Below are 18,021 nucleotides of genomic sequence, written 5' to 3'. Positions count from 1 at the left end.
CATGACCATCAGGCAACAATAATTACTTTTTAAGCCTTCAAAACAAAATGCAATTGAATGGTTAGAAAAGAAATAGGTGTTAAAGTCCAAGGCTGCTTATCACACTTTTAAAGACTGTCACTGTCAGAAACCAAATGGAATTAGTACAGAAAAGAGTGTATGTATGAGGAAGGTACCTACCTACGAACCTCACAGGCACTGCAGCCAGCCTGCCTACACAGGGGAAGAAAGAGTGTCTACTTGAAAGAACTATTAATAAAAGTAAAATTTAAGTGCAAAACACAGAGACCATTTCAGCCACAAGCTGAAGAGGATTTCATTAGAAAGGAATCTTCAGTTCCCAACAGTTAGATTTCAGAATATCAAGCAAGAGGAAAGAGTTCAATAGGAGAGAGGGTCAGACGAGGAGACTAACAAAGCAGCTTCGCTGTCTGCTTTCCAAAGGAACCTGAAAGCTCTGCGTGCCTCGGGTAGAGATGGCTAGAGGCCTGCTGAAGTTCTCCCAAGAGGCTTCCTAGAGAAAGGTGAGTCATCAGGAATGCCTTGGGCAATGACTGAAAACAACTGAGTCACTGTCCTGGAGACTGTCAGCTAACCAGATTTGGCTCAAACAAGTGTGTGTTAATCTGTCCACTCTGCGGTCACCTACGGTGCCTTCTACCCTGGGATTTGCCGCTTCTTTAGCACCACTCCCCTGACACCAACATAAGGGATAAGGGAGAAAAGAAGAAACAAGTTGTTTCCAGATAGGTTTCCAGTTGTTTCTGTTTTGCTGGCCACAAATAACTCATGTGTTTATCCCATGAAAGGGAAAAATAAATAGAACATCCATGACTAACTTAGCCTGTCCTGATTTATCCCTGAAGAGCTAGGTCTATAGTTAACCAAAACAAAAGGAGTTTTCTGAACCAGAAAATGGAGACTGCATGTTCATTTTCTGCTGTCCAGACCCAAATAATGACACAGAAACTATATTAATTACAGTTGGCCAATAGTTAGGTGTATTCCCAGTTAGCTCTTAAATCATAATAAACCCATTTCTAATAAACTGTGCATCACTATGAGGCTGTGGCCTACCAGTAAAGTTCTGGTGTTCTTCTCCTTTGGCAGCTTCACGGAGTCTCTTAGACTCCTCCTCTTCCTATCTATCTTTGTATGGATTGTCCTCCTGACTTTACTCTGCTAAGCCATTGGCCAAAATGGCTTTATTCATTAACCAATAAAAGCAACACATATACAGAAGGACATCCCACATCACCAGGAAAAGGAGAAAAGGCTATCAGATTTTTTTTAAAGTTTTTTCTTAGCATGGCATTTTATTTATTCTTTGGGAATTTCATATTATGCGCCCCAATCCCACCCATTTTCCAGTCTTTCCATATCCCAGCCTCTACCTTTGTAACCTCTCTCCCAAAAGAAAACAAAAATAAATAAACAAAAAATAAAATTTAAGACTGAAAAGAAAAGTACATTTCGACAGCATCTCTGGGCATCAACCTGCTGTCCTTGTACCACTCTGCTCCACCATCTTTCCCACTTCTCCATCACTTATTCGTCTGTCTTAGTGATACTGGGTGCTGTGGTGTGCGTCTATCATCAAGCAGTATACCCTTTGGCCCCAACAGCTTTCATTGCAATGAGTCATTGGTCTGGTTCAGAGCCTCTGACTTTTGATACACCGTCTATACTAGACCCCATCAAGACTCCTCTTGAATATCTTTCTGTTGTCATGGAGAGTCTGTGGCTACGCTTCCACTGGACTGGCCTCTTCACAGTGCTCCAGAGCTCATAGATGGGGTAGGTGTTGGGGTATGCCAACTCAAGATCCTGGATCTGGGTCTGGGTGTTAGGGAAGCTGGTCAGTTCAGTCTCAGCTGGGCCTCCCCTCCGGCTGTGCAGCAGCAGGCCAGGGGCAGGGCCACATCTCAAAAGGTAGGACCTGATGGTTGCATTTTCAATCCACAGGGATGCCTATGGCAATTATTTAGATTCAGTCTTCAACTGGAAAATGTGCTTTCTCGCATGTTTCTAAGTTTGGAGATTGTGTTGAGATGCAACAACATCACTTGGGAACACAATTCTTGGGCAAGAATTCCCTTAAATGGACTGCAGATATATGACTTCAGACTTGGAGACCGTGATATCTTCAAGGAGGTTAGTTAATGGTCTCTTCCTTGCTCTTCCCACTATCTTATTCTGTCTTCTTGATCCTTTTCTAACTCAAAGGCCATTGCTATTTTATCATACCCTGCCACCCACAAAATAGTGCATCCTATTCCCAGGCATTCTTAACATGCAGACTGTCTTGCTATATAAAACCCTTGTTTGCATTTGACTGTGCCTAAGGTCTCCATCACTGTAGCTAGGACTTCATTTCCGAACTAGTAGCTCTCATGAGGCTCACTCTGAATTCTTGTCTGGGCTTCCTGTGCCCACTCTCACTCTTGATCTACTTCAATGGTTCTCTGACTGGAGTAAGCATCAGAACCTCCAGGAGGATTCCTGAAAAATGAACAACTGGATCCCATTTTTCAGACTTTCTGATTCAGTAAATCTTGAATATGGCCCAAGGGTTCATATCCTAACAAGTTTCTGGGGGACTGGTCTAGATGATATGAATTCACAGTTCTGATCTAATCTTTGTTATTTGGCCAAAGCACAAGAAGAAGACAGCATTTCTGCACCCTTATTTAGAGCATCAAGCTGTAAGTCAGCCTCTTCCAACCCTTCTATAAATACACCTTGTCATCTACATTCCTAAATGCTTACACCTCTCCTACCTCCATGACTTTATAAAAACTTGGCATTTTGGGAAAGTTAATTCATGACCCTTTTTCACCTACCAAGTTTGGGGCTATTATATGCTCACACATATCTTGTCCTACACCAAGAGAATTTTTTATGTCATGACCCCACTTAAGGACATAGATATAAATCAAGTATTTAAACACCCTAGCAATTGATTGTAATCCTCAACCGAGAAAAAGATGTAGTGATTGACCTCAACGTTTATCAATTTGTGGCATATGATGGTAGTCATATTCGGCATTTTACATTCTTTGTTAGAGTTTCTAAGTCAAATATTAAGAAGAAGTACTTCCATTCAACTGTAAGTGATAAACTCCAAGGATGAGACTTTCAAAGTCTTCACCCTAAGAAAGTTAGTGAGTACTGGAAACTATGTGTAGCAAATGCTTACAGCACAGTTTTATACACACACACACACACACACACACACACACCTCTTTTCAATCTAAGTTCTGTGAGTGGGTGTCAAATAGGGGCAGAGATGAAGGAAGCTAGGAGCCGGCAAAGAGCACAGGACTGCTGCAGGATCTGGGACTGCATTTTGGATGTGGTTCCCCTGTTCCATTCTGTGTTCATTAAAGGGCCCTGAACCCAGCATTGGCTGTCATCACCAAACACCCTTTGCAACTTCCTTCTCGTAGTGTCTTCGGTTCTTTTTATTATGATAACATACTATTGTACTTTGATTATTTTTACCCCATGTCACCTTCTCCCTTCAGTACTCTCTGCTCTCACTAGTCCCCTTCTTCCCACTTTTCCTTCACATCATACATATGTGTGTATGTATGTGTGTGTGTATGTATGTTTACATGTACACATTACTAAATGTAGATTTTCCATATGCTAGAAAATATGAGCTGTTTTGTCATTCTTGCCCCATTTTCCTTTTTTGTCCTATTCTCCCTCCCCTTAGGTCCTTTCCTCCTCCCTCTTATTTTCTTTTTATTCCACATAACTCTCTCTCTCTCTCTCTCTCTCTCTCTCTCTCTCTCTCTCTCTCTCTCTTCTCCCTCTCTCTTCTCTCTCTCCTCCCTCTCTCTTCTCTCCCTCTCTCTTCTCTCTCTCTCTCTCTCTCCTCTCTCTCTCTCTCCTCTCTCTCTCTTTATCTCTCTCTCCTCCCCCTCTCTTCTCTCTCTCTCTCTCTCTCTCTCTCTCTCTCTCTCTCTCTCACACACACACACACACACACACACACAATACATGTGTGTACATATTTTACATATAAGAAGAGTGACATTTCTTTTCCTGAGTCTGTATTTACTTGACATCATAATCTCTAGTCCTACCGGTTTTTCCACACGTGACCTAATTTAATTTCTGAGGTAGTTCTATGGAGTATCATCACCCCTCCGAATAAATTAATTAGGGCCCATCACAATGGGAGGACAAGGCAGCAGTCAGGCTGTCATGGAAGCTGCTTCTTGGCAAGATGTGTATCCCAGGAAGGTAAGATTTATTGTTTTCATGGGAGGTGAAGACAACCCTTGTTTCTTATAAACACAACTGTCACTTGGGCATTCAAATAATTTTTTGACAGCCCTACAAGACTTCTTAGAAGACCTGTAGATTTGGTGTTGTTGTTGTTGTTGTTGTTGTTTGGTTTTTGTATCCCAACTAAAATTTTCTCTCCCTCCTCTTTTTTTCAGCTCCCTCACTTCCTGTCCGCAGTCCCATCCACTCCCCCTCCTCTGTTTCTCCTTAGATAGACAGGCCTCCCATGGATATCAGCCCCTCATGGCATATCAAGTTGCAGTGAGACTAGGCACCTCCTCTTCTACTGAGGCTGAATGAGACAATCCAATAGGAGGAAAGATTCTCAAAAGCAGGCAACAGATTCAGAGACATCCCCTGATGACATTCCCACTCTTGGGAGTCTCACAAGAAGATCAAGCTATCCAACTGTATCATATGTGCAGAAGGCCTAGGTCAGTCCATGCAGGCTCCCTGACTGTCAGTTCAGTCTCTGTGAGCCCCTATGAGCCCAGGTTAGTTGATTCTATTAGTTTTCTTTTTTATTAAATGAATACATAAAATGTTTTTTATTTTTAAAATCTCATTTTTTATTAACTTAATTTGATTATGAATTCAATAAATTGGATTATTTCATTTAGGAATTGTTTCAAATACAAATGAATACAAAAAATAAAATGAAAATCATCAGTATACTGGTTAGTTTTCTTCTCAACTTTACTCATTGCTGTCATCTGGGTAGAAGGAACCTCAATTGGAAAAATATCTGCATCAGATTGCTGATAAGGCATTTTCTTGATTAATGATGGATATGGGCAAGCCCAGGACATGGAGCAGAAGGAGCAGTGCCACCCTTGAGCCAGATGGTCCTGAGTTATATGGAAAAGTAAAATGAGTATAATGGTTGGAATGAAAATGGCCCCTGTCTTAGAGTTTTTAATGCTGTGAAGAGGCACTATGACCACAATTCTCATAAAGGAAACCATTTAATTGGGGTGGTTCACTTACAGTTCAGAGGCTCAGTCCACTATCATCATGGCAGGGATCATGATGATGTGCAGCCATACATGGTGCTGAAGAAGGAGAGAGAAAGATATAGGACTCTGTTGGTTTTCTTATAGTGTTCTTGACCCCTTTGGCTCCTACAATTCTTCCTTCCCTCGCCTTGGAAGTATTTCCCAAGATCCAACTACTATTTGTCTGTGGGTCTTCATCTGTTTCCATCAGTTGGTGAAAGAAGTCTTTCTGATGAAAATTAGACTAGGCACCAATCTATAAGTATAGCACAATATCATTGGGAGTCATTTTATTGACCTTTTTTTTCCTTGTTGGTTTTATCCTAGCTCTCTGGAGCATCCTACCTCTGGGTCCTAGTCCTCAGGGTGGAACTCCCTCTCAGGGTAAGGGTCTCCAGCTATGGCAGTCATTAATGGGTCACTCCTACAATTTCTGCACAAATTTTACCCCAGCACATCTTATAGGTGGACCATCCTTCCAGAGATTCCCCCCAGATTCCAGTTGTCTCTCCTAGTACTTTTCCCTTCCATTCTCCCCACAGATAATCTCTCCTGATTCCATTCCTACCCCACCACATTACAGACCTCCACTCACCCCCCCCATACATTGGCAATGTCCATTTTATTTCCCTTCCCAGTGAGATTCATGTGTCCCCTGCTTGAGCCATCCTTGTTACTTAGCTTCTCTAGGTCTGTGGAATGTAGTGGCTCTCCTTTACTTTACAGCTAATATCTGCTTAGGAGTTAGTACATACCATGTTGTCTTTCTGGATCTGAGTTACCTCACTCAGGGTGATCTGGTTCCATCCATTTCCCAGAAAATGTCATGATGTCATTGTTTTTAACGGCTGAGTAATACTCAATTGTGTGAATGTATTACATTTTTTTTTATCCATTCTTCACTTGAGGAACATCTAGATTGTCCCCAGGTTCTGGCTATTATGGATGTACAAATGGTTTTGTATGTCAACATGATGCAAACTAGAGTCATCAGAGAGGAGGGAGCCTCGGTTCGGAAAATGCCTCTATGAGATCCAACTCTAAAGTATTTTCTCAATTAGTAATCAGTGAGGGAGGATGCAGCCCATGGTAGATGGTGCCATCCCTGGAATGGTGGTCCTAGGTTTTATAAGAAAGTAGACTGGGAAAGCCATTGGAAGCAAGTCAGTAAGCATGGCCTCTGCATCACCTCTCTCCCCAGGTTTTTGCCCTGTTTGAGTTTCTCCTGTCCTTGACTTTCTTCCCTAGTGAACAACAGTGTGGAAGTATAAGCCAAATAAACCCTTTCCTCCCCAACTTGCGTTTTGATCATGGTGTTTTGTTACAGCAACTGAAATCCTAAGACTAATTGGTACCAGAAGTCGGGCATTACTTGATGGAGGAAGGTCATTGGTTAAATAAAGAAACTGCCTTGGCCCTGATAGGACAGAAAATTAGGTAGGCGGAGTAAACAGAACAGAATACTGGGAAGAAGGGAAGTGAGCTCAGACACCATGCCACTGCTCCCCAGGGGAGATGCGATGAAGCTCTGACCCAGGATGGACATAGGCTAGAATCTTCCTGGTAAGTGCACCTCATGATGCTACACACATTAATAGAAATGGGCCAAGCAGTGTTTATATGAATACAGTTTTTGTGTCGTTATTTTGGGGCATAAGTTAGCCAGGTGGCCAGGAGCTGGGTGGCAGGAACGCAGCCTGCAGCTCCTTCAACAATTACTGAGACAATCCTAACTGGTTCTGTTTGGAGGAATTTGAATTTGGGGACTTTGGGTTAGGAAACTAGTGGGATGCTTTAAACCCTGCTTAACTGGCCTAGCAGTGGGTTCATGGAAGGCAGTGTTGCTAAGAGTGATTTGAACTGGCTGGGGGATGTAGCTCAAGAGGTTTCAGAGGAGAATAATTCTAGCATGTTGCCTAGAAATCATACTTGTGATATTTTGGCAAAGAATATGACTGCTTTTTACCCTTGTCTGAAAAGTGTGCCTGAGGCTAAGGTGAAGAGTTCTTGATTAATTCTCTTGGCAAAGGAAATCTCAAAGCAGCCTACTACAGACTGTTGTGCTGTTAATACTGTTAACTCTACTGAAGACACAATGAAAAGGAGCAAGCTGAGCAAAAAATATATTTGAGGAGAAAGTGAGCTCCAGGGAGTGGAATAAAGCCAATCCTGTGTTCAAGAAGATAAACAGAGTAAGAAATAGAATAAAGGGAATGGTGACATCAGGGCAAGATCCCACCCAGCTAAGTTTCCAATTTGTGAAAATTAACTATGGAAAAGCTTAGAGCCTGTTGTGGTGGTGCGTGCCTTTAATCCCAGCACTGGGAAGGCAGAGGCTGCTAGATCTCTGAGTTTGAGACTGGCCTGGTCTACAGATCCAATTTGAGAACAGCCAAACTTAGGCAGTGAAGGTAGAAAACAGAAAACTGGTGAAGATATAATTGAACAAGTGGGAGCATGTTCTAGCCCCCAGCAAGCAGCAGAACTTGGCAGCTTTTGCCACATGGTTCTGGCTTTAGAGTTAAGGAAGAAGAAAGTGGTTATGAAATTTGCCCTTGCAATTAAGGAAAGTCTCTGAGGCCAGGCAAGTGTCAGGGACGTCCCTGAACGGGCCTAGAGAGGACATCGTGTGAAGCTATGAAGGTGAAGCCTGCCTGGATTGCCTTGGAAACCCCAAGATGCCAGAATCATGGGATACCTGCTGAAGAAAGGTGCTAACAAAGAGTGGAACCAGCCCAAGATAAAGAAGTATGCGGCAGTCAACAAAGCTGAAAGGAGTTGGCAATCTGAAGATCATTTTTATATCAGACATGGAGATGTAGAGTTTGGAGTTTGCCCAGCTGATTTTCAGTCTTACTTTGGTCCAGTATTCCCTTGCTATGCTCCTTTTCCTAGATTTTAGAATGGTAAGAATATCCCGTGTCATTGTATGTCAGAAGTATGTGATCAGCTTTTTGATTTTGATTTTACAGGTTAAAAGATTATATGAATCTCAGAAGAGACCTTGAACTTTGGATTCTTAAAATTTGATGAGACTGTGAATGCCTATGGGGACGTTTGAAGTTGGATTGAATGAGTTTTGCATTATGATATGGTTATAGGTCTTTGGGGGCCAGAGAGTGGAATGTGGTAGGTTGGAAGAAAATGGCTCCCAAAGGAGTGGCACTATCAGGAGGTGTAGCTTTGTTGGAGTGGGTGTGGCCTTATTGGGGAAATGTGTCACTGTGGAGGCAGGCTTTGAAGTCTCGTGTGCTCTAGCCATACCAAGTGTCTCAGATCACTTCCTGTTGCCTGCAAGATGTAGGACTCTCAGTACCATGTCTGCCAAATGCTTCCATGTCCCACCATGGTGATAACGAACTGAACCTTTGAACTTTAAGTAAGCCACCCCAATTAATTTTTTTCCTTTATTAGAGTTGTCATGGTCATGGTGTCTCTTCACAGCAACAAAGGATAGAAATTGTTAACAGTATAGTGGGTATTGCTGTGACAGAACTGATCATGTTTTGGGGAGGAGTGTTGATGGACTTTGGAACTTTGGGCTAGAAGAACCATTGAGTGTTAAGAACTCTGTGGGATATTCTATGGGAGCTTGGAAGATAAAAATGTTGAGAGCAGTGCAGAAGATTGAGGCCTGGCTTGAAGTTTCAGAGGGACGTTTAAAGACTCATCAGGGATATTTGATATTTTGAATTAAGATTCTGTATTTTGGTTAACTGGGGCTGAAGCATCAGATAACCACCAATTGACAAGATATCAGAGCTGTTAAAGCAAAGTGTTGCTCTGATGGAATGCTTGATGGTGCTCAACTGGAGCTAAAAAATTAGCACTGATTAAGAAGAGACCTGCATCAGCCAGATGGTGGTGGCCCATGCCTTTAATCCCAGCACTGGAAACAGAGGCAGGCGGATCTCTGTGAGTTCAAGGCCAGCCTGGTCTACAAGAGCTAGTTCTAGGACAGGCTCCAAATCTACAGAGAAACCCTGTCGAGAGAGAGAGAGAGAGAGAGAGAGAGAGAGAGAGAGAGAGAGAGAGAGAGAGAGCAGCATTACTGAGGTGAAAATGTAAGACTTTAAGACAATCCTGAAGCCATTGCTGACAATTCTGAATCCTCTCAGCCTCCATGCCATAGTGCTTCCCCTCCTCCCCAGGGAACCAAGGACCTAACAGCTACACATGCACGTGTTCAGTATGTTTTGATTCAGTCCCCTGGGAAATGGGGTCAAAATGACCTCTTACCTCATCTGATCTGGCAACAGCTCTCCAGCCGATTATTAGTAATAGCCCTTTTGAATAAGCCAATCACAACCCCCCTTGCTTCTGTGGCCTTCTCCTTAAAAAGTAGCCTGTGCCAGCTATTCGACGTCTCTCAGCTTCCCAAATGCTGAGGGACCCTGTCATGACAGAATTAATAAAATCCTCATGCTTTTGCATTGGCTGTGGTGTGTGAGGTGGTCTCTGGGGGTGACTCCTCCTCCGTGTTTGGACGCCAGAGTCCAACAAAATCTTCTGGGACATGTTTCCTGAGAACACAGAGAAGCTGTGTTCCAGAGATGACCAAGGTTATACCTTGTACTAGCAGCCAGACTTGCTATTTAATGTGGAAGAGTCACCGAGGTGGTATTTCATTTAAGGACATGAAAGGTTCATGGAGAGCAGCTGAGGCCTGGTACTGTGGGAAGCCAGGAGAGGCCATTGGTGAAGGTACAGCCTCAATAGCAGTTGAAGGCCCAGAACTGAAGGGGTCATGCAAAGAAATTAAGGCTTGGTACCCTAAAGAGAGTCCTTGAGAGGTTATTGGTGAAAACACAGCCCAGTCACCACAGAAGACCCCGGTTTTTGGAGATGCCAGTACCATAGGATGACCACCAAGAACAGCAGCAGCAGTGGAGTGGAGTGTGCCTGAGCTTAGAAGACGAACTGTATGGGAGGAAGAGGGCAGAGCCAGAGAAAGGACCCGTGTCCTTGGGAGGAGTTTAGAAGATCACGAGTGAATCCCAAACATTGGACAGTTGAAATTTTGTTTTGATTTGATTTCATTGTGACTGTGCCCTGATTTTTCCCTCTGAAATAAGAAAGTATTTTACTAAAGCCTACAGCTGAGAAACTTGAATTTTAAAAGTCTTTAGGAAGTAACCCAGACACAGAAAGACAGTTATCACATGTACTCACTCATAAGTGGTTTTTAAACATAAATCAAAGAAAACCAGCCCACAAATCATAATCCCAGAGAACTTTAACAACAATGAGGACCCTAAGAGAGACATACATGGATCTAATCTACATAGGAAGTAGAAAAAGACAAGATCTCCTGAGTAAATTGGGAGCATGAGGATCTTGGGGGAGGGTTGAAGGGGAGAGGAGAGGCAGGGAGGGGAGCAGAGAAAAATGTAGTGCTCAATAAAAATCAATAAGGGGGTTGGAGAGATGGCTCAGTGGTTAAGAGCATTGTGTGCTGTTCCAAAGGACCCGAGTTCGATTCCCAGCCACCACATGGTGGCTCACAACCATCTGTAATAAGGTCTGGTGTCCTCTTCTAGCAGGCATATATGCAAACAGAATATTTTATTCATAATAAATAAATAAATAAATAAATAAATATTTAAAAAATAAAAATAAATTAAAAAAATAAAAGTCTTTGGGTTTTTAAAGAAATTGGCTATTTTAAAGGGACTGAAATTTTAATGTGTTTGAATTTGTAAAAACTGTGGTACTTTTAAGGCTATTTAAGATCTTAGGGATGAATAATAAAGAAAGGGTTACAGCTTAATAGTTGTTGTAGGAGCTGCGGGCTGTGTTCCTGCTGCCCCAGCTCCTGGTTGCCTGGCTAGCTTATGCCCTGAAATAACAACACACAAACTGTATTCTTTTAAACACTGCTTGGCCCATTATATCTAGCCTCTTCTCGGCTAACTCTCGCACCTGGACTAGCCCATTTCTAATAATGTGTGTAGCACCCCAAGGTGCGCTTACAGGGAAAATTCTAGCCTACATCCATCCTGGGTCGGAGCTTTGTCGCATCTGCCCAGGCAATGACTTGTATTGCATCTGTCTCTGAGAGGAGCTGCCCTGCATCTGAGCTCACTTTCTCTTCCTCCCAGCATTCTGTTCTGTTTACTCCACCCACCTATGTTCTAACCTATGAGGGCCAAGCAGTTTCTTTTTTAATTAACCAATGACCTTCCTCCATCAAATAGTGATGTGTTTTATGTCAAATTTACAAGGGCTCAGTTGTGCTGACTAATTTTGTATGTCAAATTGACACAAGCTACAGTCATCAGAGAGCAAAGAACTTAAATTGAGAAAATGCCTCAATGAGATCCAGCTCTAAGGTATTTTCTCAACTAGTGATCAATGGGGGAGAGCCCAGCCAAGGGTAGGTGGTGCCATCCCTGGAATGGTGGTCCTGAGTTTTATAGGAAAGCAGGCTGAGGAAGCCTTGGGAAGCATGCCAATAAGCAACACCCACCCATGGCCTCTGCATCAGCTCTTTTCTCCAGGATCCTGCCCTGTTTGAGTTCCTGTCCTTGACTTCCTTCATTGATGAACAGCCAAGTGGAAGTTTAAGCCAAATAGATCCTTCCCCCCTCACCTTGCCTTTTGGTCATGGTGTTTTGTGGCAGCACTAGAAACCCTAAGACAATGGATAAAATAGCTGTGAGCATGGTTGAGCACATGCTCTTGTGGTAGGATGGGGAGACCTTTGGGTATATACTCAGGAGTGGTATAGCTGGGTCTTGATGTAGATCAATTCCCTGTTTTTTTGATAAGGCCATATTGTTTCCTTAAGTGGCTGAACAAGTTTGCATATCCACCAAAAATGGAGGAGTGTTTCCCTTGCTCCACATCCTCTCCAACATAAACTGTTATTGGTGTTTTTTTTCTTATCTTAGCCATGCTGACAGGTGTAAGATGGAATCTCAGAGTCATTTTGAGTTGCATTTCCCTGATGGTTAAGGATGTTGTACATTTCTTTAAGTGTTTCTGTGCCATTGTAGACTCTCCCTGTTTAGATCTGTACTCCATTTTTAAATTGCTTTATTTGGCTTTTTGAAGTCTAGTTTCTTGAGTTCTTTATATATTTTGGAGATGAGTCCTCTGTCCGATGTTGGGTTGGTGAAGTAGTCTGTGAACAGAATACTGCAGCTTGCTTGTTGGCAGGGACCTTGAAACTCCATAGAGTTGTGGCGATAAACATGGCTACAGTCGGTACCTCTGCCATGAGGCTGGAATTGCAGAAAGCTAAGGAATGGGCTGGATCTAGCTGTCAAAGCCAGGGCTTTAATCCTGCCTATATTGCTTGGTAAATTAAAGACTCATGTGGTCACAAAAAGAGAGATATACAGTAAAGATAGATTCAAGACAAAGAAAACCTCTAAATGGTTTACAGTGCATTAAAAAATATATGCAGGCTTGAAGAAAAAGGTTAAATTCCTTAAAATAAAACGGAAAGAAAGAGAGTAGTTGGATGTGGTGGTACACACCTTAAATCCCAACACTTGGGAGGCAGAGGTAGATGGACCACTGAGTTCAAGATGTGGTGGCACACGCCTTTAATCCCAAAGCTTGGGAGGCAAACACAGACAGACCTCTATGACTTCAAGGTGTGGTAGCACACACCTTTAATCCCAGTACTTGGGAGGTAGAGACAGGAGGATTTCTGTGAGTTAAAGAACAGCCTGGTCTACAGAAGGAATTCCAGGACAGCCAAAGATAAACAGAGAACCTGTCTCAAACAGTAAAAGTAAAAATAAAAGAAATAGAGGTTAAAATAAAGTTGAATAAAGATGGAAAATACACAGATAATCTTGATACTGTATGCTATTATGCTCTCTTTGAATTGTTTGAATGCTGAGAATGAGCAACTAAAAGCTGCTAAAAGATATTTGCTTATAAATGCTGCTGAATTAATCAAAGATAGGTATTTGAAAATACCTTGACTTCAAAATCGAAGTCAAAAGGTATGTTACTTTGGAGAAGAGATTTTGTTTTTGTTTCCACAGGAAATAAGAAGTTGTGGATTCATTCTGAATTAAGAAAAAATCAGGTTTGATCAAGGAAGACCACCTGAGAAATCTCTGGTAGGAACAGGTGTCTGAGTTCTACATCCAGAAAAGATTCACGATGCTGCCTGAAATGATCAAGTCTCACAGTCAGTTACCTAGATACACAGCAAAGTAAAAAGTAAAGGCAATCATATAAAATAGATAAAGATAAAAACCCCCAAATAGAAGGCAGATAGGATAACGTAAGTTAGAAAAAACTGGCTAGAAATAAGCCAAGCTAAGGCCAAACATTCATAAGTAAGAATAAACCTTCATGTGATTATTTGGGAGCTGGGTGGAGACACCCCTCCCAAAGAGTATAAGAGTAAAAGAAAAAAAAGTGAACAACAGCATTGAATCTATAGATTGCTTTTGGTAAGATTGCAATTTTTACTATATTAATCCTACTGATCCATGAGCATGGGAGGTCTTTCCATCATCTGATATCTCCCCAATTTCTTTCTTCAAAGACTTGAAGTTCTTGTCATTCAGGTCTTTCACTTGCTTGGTTAGGGTTATAGCAAGATATTTTATATTGTGTGTTGCTTGATTCCCTGATTTCTTTCTCAGTCTCTTTAACATTTGTATATTGAAGGGTTACTGGTTTTCTAAAGTTAATTTTGTACCCAGCTACTTTGCTGAAAGTGTCTATCAACTACAGGAGTTCTCTGGTAGAAATTCTGGGGTCACATATATGTTATCATATTATCTGAAAATATCAATACTTTGACTTCTTCCTTTCCAATTCATATCCCCTATGATCCTTTAACTGTCTTACTGCTCTAGCTAAAACATCAAGTACTATATTGAACAGATACAGAGAAACAGTACAGTCTTGTCTTGTTCCTGATTTTTGTGGACTTGCTTTATGTTTATCTCCATTTAATTTGATGTTAGCTGTTAGCTTTCTGTAAAATGCTTTCATTATGTTTGGTATGTCCCTTGTATCCCTGATCTCTGCAAGACTTTTATCTTGAAGTGGTACTGGATTTTGTCAAAGGCTTTCTCAGCGTCTAAAGAGATGATCATTTTTTTTTTAATCTTTCAGTTTGTTTATATGGTAGATTACATTAACATATTCTTTCAAACTAAATCATCTCTGCATCTCTGGCATTAAGCCCACTTGAGCATGGTGGATGATTTTTTTATGCATTTTTGAATTTGGTTTACCAGTATTTTATTGACTATTTTTGCATCAATGTTCATGAGGGAAATTGGCCTGTAATTCTCTTTCTTTGTTGTCTTTATTGTGTCTTTGTGTAGTTTGGGTATCAGGGTTAACTGTGGCCTCATAAAAAGAATTTGGCAATGTTCCTTCTGTTTATATTTTGTGGAATAATTTGAGGAGTACTGGTAATAGCTCTTCTTTGAAAGTCTAGTAGAATTCTGAACTAAAACCATCTGTACCCAGGCTTTTGTTGTTGTTGTTGTTGTTGGGAGATTTTTTTAATGACTGCTTCTGTTTCCTTGAGGGTTATAGGTCTATTAAAATTATTTATCTGGTCTTGATTTAACTTTGGTAAGTGCTATCTATTGAGAAGTTTGTCTATTTCTTTTAGATTTTAAAAATATGAAACATTTTATGAATTTATGTGTCATCCTTGCCCAGGGGCTGTGCTAATCTTCCTTGTGGCATTCCAATCTTAGTATACGTGCTGCCAAAGTGAGCACAACACTTACAGATTTTAACAAAAGCTGAGTGAATAGCATTGGAATGACTTTTGTATGTGCTTGGGTGCATGTTTGTCCATGCGCCCATGTGTACATGGGTACAGGTAGTTGTATATGTCTGTACTTGTGTGTATGCATCTATGCATTGTGTGTGTATGTTCATGCATGTGCATGCCTGTCTATATGCACACATGTGTGTGCATGTGCCTGGGTGCATATATTTGCATATGTGCTTGTGCTAGTGTGTAAACAAGTGTGTGTGTGTGGTGTCTGTGAGATTTGGAGCATGATATATCCCATGAAAGCAAATTTGACTGAAACTTTTTATAAACAAAGCTCACTTTAAGTCTTTCTTTCCTTTCTGAAACTGTCTTAATGTTCTTTTGAGCAGAAGTTCTATTCATTTTTTTAATTAATTAATTTATTTATTAAAAATTTCCACCTCCTCCCATTTTCCTCCCACTCCCCCTACTCCCTCTCCCACTCCCTCTCCAGTCCTAAAAGCAGTCAGGGTTTCCTGCCCTGTGGGAAGTCCAAGGTCCTCCCCACTCGATTCAGGTCTAGGAAGGGGAGCATCCGAACAGACTAGTCTCCCACAAGGCCATTCCATGCAGTGGAATCAAAACTCAGTGCCATTGTCCTTGGCTTCTCAGTCACCCCTCATTGTCAGCCACATTCAGAGAGTCCAGTTTGATCACATGCTCCATCAGTCCCAGTCCAGCTGGCCTTGGTGAGCTCCCACTAGATCAGTCATATTGTCTCAGTGGATGGACGCACCCCTTGCGGTCCTGACTTCCTTGCTCATGTTCTCCATCCTTCTGCTCCTCATTTGGACCTTGGGAGCTCAGTCCAGTGCTCCAATATGGGTCTCTGAAGTTCTTTGAGGTGATCACGTAATTCTCACAAGAAGTCCTCTTCTCACATCCTTTAACGAGAAAGTAACTGATGATGAAGGGATGATAGCATTTGGCCACAGCCCTGCCTGCAAACTAAATGGCTAGAATTGAGATCCTAGCAAGGGTTCAGTACCCAAATCTGAACCCTCTTCACCCTGCCACAATGGCCTGCTGAGCGTCCATGGCTACCTTCTTCCCTTTCATAGACACCACAGCAGATCACCGTGTCAACACCATATAAAAGTGATGGGTTCTGCTTATTTGCCCTCTCACCAACATCCTCTACCAAGAACTTCTAACCAGCCTTTGCAGGGAAGGGCACATGTCTTTAAGGACTTGCTGCACTGTGGATTCATTCCTCTGGGGAGGCCAGTAGCAGCAGTGCCGCTTGCTACAGACAGAAAACTCTTTGTATTCCTAGCAAAACCCCTCTGATTGTCGGCTGAAAGCAAGAAGCTCTCTGCTGAGGTGCCAAGGAAAACACTTGCATTATGAAGTGTTTCTAACAAATGTTTGAGATTGCAAATGGGAAGGTTTCTAAATATCCGAGGAATCTGCAAGCAGCCAGCCTGGACTGCAGGCTATTCTACAGCCCAAGCAGTTTCGGAGGGTTTCCATTTTTTTCCCTGAAAGCCAGCACAACTGTGGCAGCGTTGTTCATTTATCAATTGCCCAGTGACACCACCGTATTTTTCTAGGACTCAATGATCCAAATGATTTTATAGGTCTTTGATTTTAAAATATATGCAATTTTATTATAATTTTGGCATCCTGTAGCAGAATTTTGAAGTGGAATCAAAGGTTTATCTTTATAAAGTTTATACTCATTCCACAAAGTTCAAGATGTTTGGCAGTGCTTGGAGACTTAGAAACAGTAATAAAAGGTTACCATGAGGAGTTCAAAGCGGCCTTGTATGGTAATGCTGATTCAAGCCACCACATACTTCGGCATCCTAAATCCAGCTGTGATTGGAGGGTTGGATCAGTACTATGGGGCCACAGAGAAAGTAACTGCTTTGACATTTGACAGTGGGTAAGAGGTTTCAGAACAGTGACAATGCCTCAAATTTTGGAGAAAGAGAAAGGGAGAAAATGAAAGAAAGGGTATGAAAAGGAAAGAGACAGACAGGCAGACAGACAGATACACATGCATGCACACAGAGAGAGAGAGAGAGTGAGAGAATGAGAGAGAGAGAGAGAGAGAGAGAGAGAGAGAGAGAGAGAGAGAGAGAGAGGAGTGTTGCATTTAGGGATGCTTTTATCAAACATTTATTAAGCCCTAAACTGTACTTTGGTAACAACAACTGCTCCTTTAAACTGTGCTTCTTCTTCTTCTTCTTCTTCTTCTTCTTCTTCTTCTTCTTCTTCTTCTTCTTCTTCTTCTTCTTCTTCTTCTTCTTCTTCTTCTTCTTCTTCTTTTGCCAACCTGGAATGCACACTGTATTCCTGCCAGGTCCAAGCTCACTCTACTGTAATCCCTCAGACCTTGGTATGTCAAGCTCTTGAGTTGTTGGCAGTCAGTAAAAGGGTTTTTCTTATGAATCACAGTTGATGAGGAGATTGAAAGATAGCTCCTAGTCCTGACCATAATCTATATGGGATGCATTTAAATAGAAGAAAAATCTAAAATTTAGCTCAACAGTGGGTCTCAAAGACACTTTCGAGAATAAGGTCATTCCTCAAACATTGTCTGGAGATGGAAACAAGAACAAAGTTAATGTTCTGAAGTTATTGATTAGGAAAGAGCCAATTTTTGACCCCTTTAAATGACCAAGCTTTCCAACAGAGGTAAGAGAAATGGTGCAGGGGCAAGTTAAAGTGGAAAGACCTGCCACGAGAACACACAGGTACCACAGGCAAAACTTCTGGCTAATTATCCTGAACAAACCTAAAGGTCAAATGAATCACAACTTCAACCACAGAAGGCTAATACCCCTACATGATAAGGGCTGTTTATGAAAGTCACAGACAGATGTGAGAACACTACTCACTGCCATGTTCTTTGTGTATTTACCCAAAGATGAAAATACAGGTTTGCTGGTCAGCAGCATGCACTTACGTAGCAAAGTCACTTATGACTAGCCGACACATTTGAAATTTTATTTCAGAGGAAAC

General features: G+C 41.7%; 1 non-coding gene across 1 annotated transcript; it reads right to left on the bottom strand.

Moving 5' to 3' along the window:
- Positions 1-14,903: 14,903 nt before the first annotated feature.
- On the bottom strand, positions 14,904-15,010 carry LOC130890081 (U6 spliceosomal RNA). Its single transcript, XR_009058686.1, has one exon. It is a non-coding gene; the product is annotated as a U6 spliceosomal RNA (small nuclear RNA).
- Between the last annotated feature and the right edge of the window lie 3,011 nt (positions 15,011-18,021).

The sequence above is a fragment of the Chionomys nivalis genome, chromosome 1 (genome assembly GCF_950005125.1).
Source record: "Chionomys nivalis chromosome 1, mChiNiv1.1, whole genome shotgun sequence".
In the NCBI taxonomy this organism is placed as follows: domain Eukaryota; kingdom Metazoa; phylum Chordata; class Mammalia; order Rodentia; family Cricetidae; genus Chionomys; species Chionomys nivalis.
The sequence above is the reverse complement of the archived record's forward strand: the minus strand, read 5'-3'. Positions and strand labels throughout refer to the sequence as shown.